This window comes from Rattus norvegicus, chromosome 13, assembly GCF_036323735.1.
Source record: "Rattus norvegicus strain BN/NHsdMcwi chromosome 13, GRCr8, whole genome shotgun sequence".
Classification (NCBI taxonomy): Eukaryota; Metazoa; Chordata; class Mammalia; order Rodentia; family Muridae; genus Rattus; species Rattus norvegicus.
Window position 1 is genome coordinate 45844695 of NC_086031.1, and position 9504 is coordinate 45854198.

Genomic DNA, 9504 nt, shown 5'->3' on the forward strand with positions numbered 1-9504 from the left:
CCTCATAGTAGCTGCTGGTAACAAGGGGGAATTCTGTTCCACGACCCATTACAAGGCATACCCTCAATGATTTAAAACAATCTCTTAGGCTCCACCTGTTAAGTTTCCAGTACTTTCCAGTAGTGCCTAGCTGAGGGGCAAGTCTAGTACACAGACCTTTAAGATAGACATTTTCTATCTAAGCCGTATCAGTGGGAGCAATGCAGGCCAATGATGAGCAGTGTCTAGATACCACAGGGAAAGCTGAGAAAGGTCTCATTGAGCCATGGGGTTCATGGAAGCCAGCCGTCCTCAGGGATGATTAGGTCAGAGTCGAGCAGGGAGGAGAGGAAAGGGAAAGCCATTTTAGTGAAGGATAGGCATAAAAAGACTGATATTTTAGAGAACTGAAAAAGGTTCCAAAGCCCTAGAAGCTGACCTCATAACCTGTAAGATGCATATTATGGGATGGGGGCAGACAGGGTTGGTTTCTGTTTTTGGTTTTGTTTCCTTTTGTTTTGAGACAGGGTCTCACTTAGCCCAGCCTGACCTTGAATTTGCCATGGGTCCAACGATGACCTTGAACTTCTGATATTCTTGCCTCTGGGATTATACACATTCGCCACCATGTGAGTTTATGCAATGCTGTAGATCAAACCCAGGGTTTCATGGATGCTACACAAGCACTCTTAACAGCTGGGCTCTGCCCCCAGCCAGACACAGATGCATGACGAGGTAGATACAGAAAGGCACAGCCAGAGAATAACCTCACCTGGGTCTATCTGATGTCCAAGCCCTTGGCAGAGAACCACCACCCATAAAGGATATGGTCCCTGCAAGTTACCTCACAATGGTCTAGAGCATAAATCTTGGGCTGATGCCTCTAACTGCCCTGGGCTCTAGGACTAACTCTTCAAAGTACCCATGTTAGTAAGACTGTTAAGGGTTAATGAGAAGCAATAATTGCTTGTCAATGATTTACAGAGTGTCTCACCATACAGCATGCTGTGCTGTACAGTAAACTGTTAAATTAGTAAGCTTATTTACAGTGTTAATATTTCTAGTAGCTGTGAGTAGATATTATCATCATTTTACAAGATAGAAACAGAATAAGAGAGATTAAATATCTGGCCCAGCTACGGTCTTTTCAAGCCAAGTTTCTCCCAGTCCAGTGCTTCCTACTATGCCTGGAGACAGATGAAGTCGCTGGCCAAGGCACCCCATTAAAATGAGCATAAATGATTATTTATGCTGAAATTATTAAAATGTTTGTGTGTTAGGTCAGTTTCCTGCTCAGACAACAAATTAACTGCAAAATCTTAGTTATTAACCCCAAGTAGCCTCCTTAACACAGCTTCTTTCAGGCCAGAAGTGATGTTACAAACCTGAATCCCAGCCCTCATGAAACAGAGGCCAGAGGATTACCCCAAGTTCAAGGCCAGCCTGGTCTACATAGTGAGTTCCACACCAGCCATGGCCCCCTAGTGAGACATCATCTCAAATGCAGAGACAGACAGACAGACTGACTGACTGACTGACACGGGGTTGGGGGATGGGGAGGGATGGGGAGAGACAGTCCAAAATATCCAGCTACTTCGAATAGTTAGTCCTGGACCAGGGCTGTTAAATGATAATTTCTGCCACTGGAAAGCACTCAGCAGCAATTCTTTTCACATAATGCTGTGTGCTATGGGGTCAGGTTTGGTGTAGTTCCCAGCAGATTCTTGGAATAGACAGTATTTCCCAGTGGATACTTAAAAAAAAAACACACACCTGCCAGGCACAGCCTATCTCGGATGACATTTTTTGAAACATAATTACAGACAACACTTCCAATCCTTGGCAAAGCAGCCAAGCAGTCAGGTGACGGTCTCTAAATTTAGTGCTGGAATTGGTCATCCCCTTCAGCTAAAACTCGGCACTTTGGGTGCACTATCCTGCATTTCATATTATCTAAAAATAAAATGCCTTAACTTCACCACTCTGAAAATGTCTGACTTAGAAGATTAAAAGAGATCAAAAATAACTGAAACTGCAGAAAAGTAAAGACAGTTTGATCAACAAGAAGATGTCTTTTAAACATAATCTGAAAGACTTTATGATTATATTCATATGTCGTTACAAATGCATGACTCACACAGTCTAGCCATTGCTGTCATTCTTAAAAAGCTAGAAGTCCAGGGCTGGGGATGTGCTCAACTGGAAGAGTGCTTGTGTAGCACGCACGAGGCCCTGGGTTTGATTCTGAGCACTGCATAAGGACACACGGTTGTGCATATCTGCTATCCCAGCACTTGGAGGTATAGGCAGGAGTATCCGGATTCAAAGTCATCCTCAGCAAGTCTGAGCCAGCTGAGGCTACATCAGACTCTCAATAACCATGCCAACCACATACATTGACATATGCCTGTAATCTCAGGATTTGGAAGGCAGAGGCAAAACCATTTTAGAAAAAAATAGAGTATTGACCATTGCCCCAAGGACTGTTGGAGACCTACTCCCAAAACAAGAGTATCACCCCTCTGCCCCCATGCTTCCTCTGCTGTAGAAGACAGAGCCCACAATGGGTCCAGTCACGCCTCTGCCTTCTGTATTTCTCATTGGTTTAGCACTCGGTTACCTTTTTCGTCTATCAAGATGAAAGACAGCGTCAGGAAGTTTCTGGATGAATCAGGCTTGCCCAAAGCTCTACTTTGAACTAGACACGACTGCCTGTAATATTTGATCTTTTTAAATGTATCTAATGTTTATACCAATAAATGACACCTGAGCTGGGAGCTGATGTAAAAACCTGCTAGTTCAGTCAGGTGACTTTGTTTTCCTAACTATATAGAAAGTATCTCTTTACAAGCCTGATTCTACAACTGAACTGCTAGAAATCTCTCTCTATGTGTGTCATTCTACCAAGCTATTCTACCTTTCTCTTGAGTTCCTACAAACCCAGAGGACTCCTTAGCTCTCTTTCCTAGAATCCTGTTTCACCTGTGTCCTGCCAGTTGCTTCTCTGTGGGTTCCTACAAACCTAAAAAGAAGATCCCTATCTCTTTCTTACCTGAAGCTTCTTCCAAGAAACTCTTCCAAGCCAAAAGAGAGAGAGCACCCAAAACTCAAGCCAGCATAGAGCTCTCAAAGGTCCAATTGCTATCAAAGGAGTCTCTTGTTCCTCCCCTACACCATTGGCAGACCAAGCCACAGCATGATGGTGGAGCTCCAAGCTAAGTCAGTGGAAGCCTGAACCATTTCACCTTCACAGTGGGGCGACACGAGACCACCCAGTTGATTTCTCCTTGGATCCTAGAATGAAGACCATAAGACCTCTCCCAAGCACTTTGCCTTAAAATATGCAGAACGTTTCCATTCTTTAGCATTCTTATCTATGGAGGCTTTTAGAGGCACATCCTAACTGCATCTCTACAGGACACACCTAACTGAATGTGACAAACATAATATCTCTCTAGGTTTTCATGTTTTGCTAATAAGGTTTTCTATGAACAATAATCAAATATCTTGTAACAACTGCCAGGCTGTCTTCCCAATCAGACCATTCCCTTGTCCTTTTAACTTTAACAGGAACAATGATCTCTGCTTCCTCACTTCTAAGCAAATGTGTTCATGAAAAGCACAGCAGAAGCTAGAACAGAGCCCTCCCAACTTTCGACAGATGCCACTTTCTCAAAGCCTTGCTGGCAGCCGCGACCTTGGGCTCAGTTTTTTTTTTTTTTTTTTTTTTTTTTTTGGTTCTTTTTTTCGGAGCTGGGGACCGAACCCAGGGCCTTGCGCTTCCTAGGTAAGCGCTCTACCACTGAGCTAAATCCCCAGCCCCTTGGGCTCAGTTTTGAAACCTCAATTACTCTAGCTACTGTTCCCTTCCTCTCTCTTGTTTTTTTCCCCCTAGTCCTTATTTGGAACAAGAGGGGGATATTTAATGAATGAGGCAATCTGTCAACAAGTGTGGTAAAAAGATTTTTCAAAGATTCCCAGCTACACCCAGCCTCAAAACTTGCCCTAGATTTGGGCACAAACTGGCAGAAGAGTGGGCAGCAGCTAGCCCTTAACTCCACAGTCTGCCTCTCAGGGAGCTGCCTAGGTACCTCTGTGGTGGAGTCTCAGGCTTGGCTGGGCCACGGGCATTTCACTAAGCTGTCTTCTCTTCCCTAAAGCAGTCATCAAAACACCAGGACTGGGACTAAGGATGTCATTTCAGTCAGCAGAGGGCTTGAATCCCTTGCAGGAAACCCTGTTTGATCTTTGGTACTATGAAAAACAACAAAAACATGATCAGGAGATCCTAGGCAATATGATTACAGAAGACGAACAGCCATCTCAGGGTCTGTTGGGCCATTTGTTGGGTCACCTTGCAAGTTCTAAGTTCCAAAGCATTTTTCCTGTTTCTAGGACAGTGGTGGATCTCCAAGGTCTGGCTATTTGAAGACAAACTCCTACGCTCTTAGGCAATTGTCTGGTACGAGGTCATTTCTTTGGCAAGTGTTGGCTGAGTGCATACTGTAGGCAACACCAATAGTTGCCTGGCAGTAGCAACTAGAATGCATACCACATCCTCTGAGGAAGGCACTTGCCAAAAATGTTTTTTCCGGTTTTATTAATCTTGAAGAAACGATCAGACAATCCCAAGAGCAAGACTTTCTATTGAGGCAACTGGTTTGGTTTTGGAGACAGATTTTGGCTTCCTAGCCCAGGTTGCTGGCTTACTCTTGAGAAAGAAAAGCAATGCTATTGAGAAAGAAGGGGAGCTGGGAATGGTAGCACATACCTTTAAATCCAGCAAAAGGCGAAGGCAAGGGAATCTCTGTTAGTCTGAGGCCAGCCTAAGTAGTGATCTCCAGGACAACCAAAGCTACAAAGTGAGTTTGTCTAAAACCAAGGTTGGGGCAGGGGTTGCTACAATTTCTGGAGTAACAGAAACAACGTATGTCTCTCTGCTAGTCAGGCTCCTGTGCACTGATTAAAAACTCTAACAGGACCATTTAAAAGAGGAGAGACTTGGTTTGAACTCAATGTCAGTGCATGGTAGAGGCAGGGACCTAGAGGTGCAGAGGAACTGTAACCCTGGAGACCAGGAAGCAGAGAGAGAATGGGTGTGTTTGCTGCAGGATGTTTGATCACACTGTGAACCCCACGATTGGGAACTGGAAAAAAAAAAAAAGCTTGTTGTCGTGTGGCCCAGCCCTAGCACACACATTTAACCCAAGAGCTTTCTATAAATAGGATTCGATAAAGTCATCCGTATGTCCAGAGACAGAGCAAGCAACCAGTTGACAGGGAGTGAACCTGAGAAAACTCAGGAAAGACAAAGAAGAGGCTTCGAGTTGAAGGGTATTTTAAAACAGCCTGGAGATGGAACCTTTTCCTTCTAGGAAGTCAGTAGAGTAGGAAGGTCAGCTGGGTGCTTTCTCTGCCTCTATGAACTGGCAGGTTTTCACCACAGCATCTAGTCATTTGGTAGATCGAAGATTTGGGATCTCGTTTTAAAGACAGTGTGTGCCAGCAAGCTCCTGGCTCTTCCCTCTCTGTGCTCTCATGGCCCTGCCTGTGGAATGATGCCCCCCACGTACGTCACAACTCTCTCCCCCTCACTCCTTTCTGAAAACCCCTCACAGACACACCGGGCATGTGCTTTAGTAATTGTCTGGGCACTTCTCAGTCCAATCAAAGCTAGTACCAGAGCTTAGGAGACAGAGGAACAGGTTTATTCTATTTATTTGCTTGTTTGTTTATTGTAAATTTTAATTTATTTCCCATGCAGGAAACATTGGGCTTAATCCCTAGCGCTCCAAATACATAAAACAAAGATTATCAGGAGAGTTCTATGCCCACAGAAGACCCACAGCCTCCCCATTCTCCGGGTCTGTCCTTTGTCTCTAGGTTGCTGGGCCATTTGTTGGGGCACCTTACATGTTATATATGTATACATATTCGTATATATACACATGTGTATATAATACATATTTATATATAATGTATAATGTATGTGTACATTTTCCATAAATATATTTTATATAATAATATCATGTATTATAAATATATATTTATATATGTATAATTATTTATTTTGTATAAACAGTTCAGGCCAGCATGAGATGCAACATGAGATGTTATGTCAAAAAACAAACACAGGGGCTGGAGAGATGGCTCAGAGGTTAAGAGCACCCGACTGCTCTTCCAGAGGTCATGAGTTCAATTCCCAGCAACCACATGGTGGCTCACAACCATCTGTAATGGCATCTGGCACCCTCTTCTGGTGTGTCTGAAGACAGAGACAGTGTACTCATATACATTAAATAAATAAATCTTTAAAAAAAAAAAAAACAAACACAGCTCTTTCTGGTCCCAGGCGCTGCAGGTTACCGTGCAGACATGGCCAAGTCCAAGAACCACACCACACACAACCAGTCCCGCAAATGGCACAGAAGTAGCATCGAGAAACCCCAGTCATGGGGCTGGAGAGATGGCTCAGCGGTTAAGAGCACTGTCTGCTCTTCCAGAGGTCCTGAGTTCAATTCCCAGCGACTACATGGTGGCTCACAACCATCTGTAATGCCCTCTTTTGGTGTGTCTGAAGACAGCTATAGTATACTCACATAAATAAAATAAATCTTTAAAAAAGAGAAGAAGAAATCCATACTATCAGATGACACTATCAAACTGAAACCAATTTTCTTCAGCATGATTTCCTTGATTCTGCAGGAAGTGCCAGGATAGATTGTATCCTGGCAGAGAAGTTACAGTGGCTGAAACTAGTAACATTGTGTCCATAGTCAGGAAGTAGAGAGCAGTGGTATTCCGCAAGCAGGCTCCCTCTTTTTCCTCTGGCCCTCCGGCTCACAGGATGGTGTCACCTACACGTCATCTGGGTCTTCCTACCTACTTTAATCTAACCTGGGGAGTGTCGTGGCAGGCAGAGAAACGAACCCGGTGAAACAAGAAGGAAAACTCAGTTCAGCTTGGTCAAGCCTCTAAGGAATCTGACACCGGGCAACTGCATATTGCCAGCATATTTAAACACAGTACACTCACAGTTCCGGGTACACAATGAAATTTACAGAGTGACTAAACAGAAACTCCTTTTCAAAATACATGTGACCATGAAGACAGGTTCCTTAGTTTAAGGGGGCCTAGGATCTGGTGTGGGCTCTGACTGAGATAGCATAGCGGGCTATAAAGTATATGACGTCTCCCCTAAGGATGGATTCTATCAATGAGAGCTAAAGAGGAAGGTCTAGAGAGGGAGCATCTGGGTGAGGTCTGGCTCTACCCATAACAAAGGTCACCAAGTCATTAGCAACATCCACTCCCAGCTTTCTGGGTAGGAAATGGGTTTTTACTCCCTCCATTGAGGAGATACTCTTTGTTATTAACATTCCCTGTTTCTCTAATGTGTATCTCTGAGCATGAGGAACCTCTTACCTACTACATGTTCCCATGGTGATTCTGAAAGCTATATGTATTATGTGTATGAGTACACTGTTGTTGTCTTCAGACATACCACAAGAGGGCGTCAGATTCCATTATGAGCCACCATGTGGTTGCTGGGATTTGAACTCAGGACCTCTAGGAAGAACAGTTAGCGCTCTTAACTGCTGAGCCATCTCTCCAGCCCCACCCCCCCCACCCCCAATCCCCATGGTGATTCTAAATTCCATATGCTGACCATCCAGATTAGCTCATCGTCATTGATAAATGCAGTGACAGAGCAAGCTGGTGTGAATTGTTCTCTTTGGCAAGGTCAAAAATATTTCAGAGTAAAAGATGAAAAGCAGAAAGTGAGAAATGAGGAATGCAGACATCTATCAGAAGAGTGATGGTGACCGTGCAAAGGTGACCACTGTCCTTGGCTTCCAAACTCTGTTCCAAAACTGTACACACAATGCAAGTTTCCAGATTTCCTGTCTCATCTTTACAACTCTCTCCCTGGGAAACTACAATCAGAGTGATGGTTTAATAAGAAAGGAAGACTCCATTAAAGGAGTAAGATTATGTTTCTTTCCTTTTCATTATTGACTTTAAAGTTTGAACTTCTGACTTTTTAATAACATTTTATTCATGGGAGTGCTTTGCCTACATGAGTGTATGTGTGCCAGTTGTGTGTCTGGTGCCAGCGGGGGACAGAAGAGGCTGTCAGTGTCTATAGGCAAACCACCCTGAAAACACCCAATCCGATCAGGAGAGGTCGTTGAATCCCTTGAACTAGAGTTACAGTAGTAAGTTTGTAGCCTGCCAGGTGGGTGCTGGGAACTGAACCTAGGTCCTCTTCAAGGTGGGCTGTGCTCTTAACTATGAAGCCATCTTTCCAGCCCTGAACTTTTGACTTCTAATTCTCCTACCTTTGCCTCCTAAGGTGCTGAGGTTACAGCTGAGCTGTCAGGCCTGGCCTATGATTCCTCCTTTGGCAGAAACCCTGTGACTTTGGAGAGCAACAGACTTGTATATTTTCCCTCTGAAGACTTGACCCCCATGGGGGTTGGGGATTTAGCTCAGTAGTAGAGTGCTTGCCTAGCAAGCGCAAGGCCCTGGGTTCGGTCCCCAGCTCTGAAAAAAAAAAAAAAAAAAAGAAAAAAAAAAAAAAAGACTTGACCCCCCACACACACACCTTTATTATTATTAATCTACTAGTTCTTCTCCCAGAAGCCCGGGCCAAACACAAACCCTTGAAGTGCTCATTTGCTTTGCAACATGCTGGTCACTTGTAAGTCAAATAATTATAAACTGTCACATAATGCCAAAAATATATATTCTTGAATGCATTATTTTTATGTGTATGGCTGTTTTTCCTGCACATAAGTGCACTACCTGCATACAGCAGCCCAAGAAGTCATTGTGGAGTTACAGATGATTGCGTCACCAGATGGGTTTGAGCCGCCATGCAGGTGTTGGAACTTAAACCTGGGTCGTCTGGCACAGATGCCAGGTGCCCTTAACGGCTGAGTCGTTTCTAAACCCCAGCTGTTACATAGTTATGTAACCAAAAGTCAAACAGAACAGCAACAGAGTGGAAGAAGACCTAAGTAGAAAGGTTGGCAGCACTAACAAGGGACAATTTATGATGTGCTGATTCTTCAATCAGGCCCTCAGCGGCTTCCTCAGTTTAGAACCTGCTCTGAGAATCACAAATACGTACACAGAAGTACTTACACAAATACTATCAGAGCCCTTCTTACCAAAAACCTTAGAGGATCCTTAAGCATGCTAAAGTTTGAAACGCTCCTTTTACTGGGGGGAGGGGAGGTGCAGGCAGGGAAAGCAGTTCAAGATCCGGTTTTTCTGCCTCGCCCTGGCTGTCCTGGAACTCACTCTGTAGACCAGGCTGGCCTCAAACGCAGAGACGCTCCTGCCTCTGTCTACAGAGCTGGGATTAAAGGCCTGTGCTACTGCTGGCACAGTCAGTTTGAGACTTTCAAAGTGCAGGAAGATGTAGTTGTGTAGAGGAAACGTGAAGAATATTTCAATGGGTGAAACTTCCTAGGTAGACAGACAAAGTCAGAATCGGAACTGGGCTTTTGAAGCTGA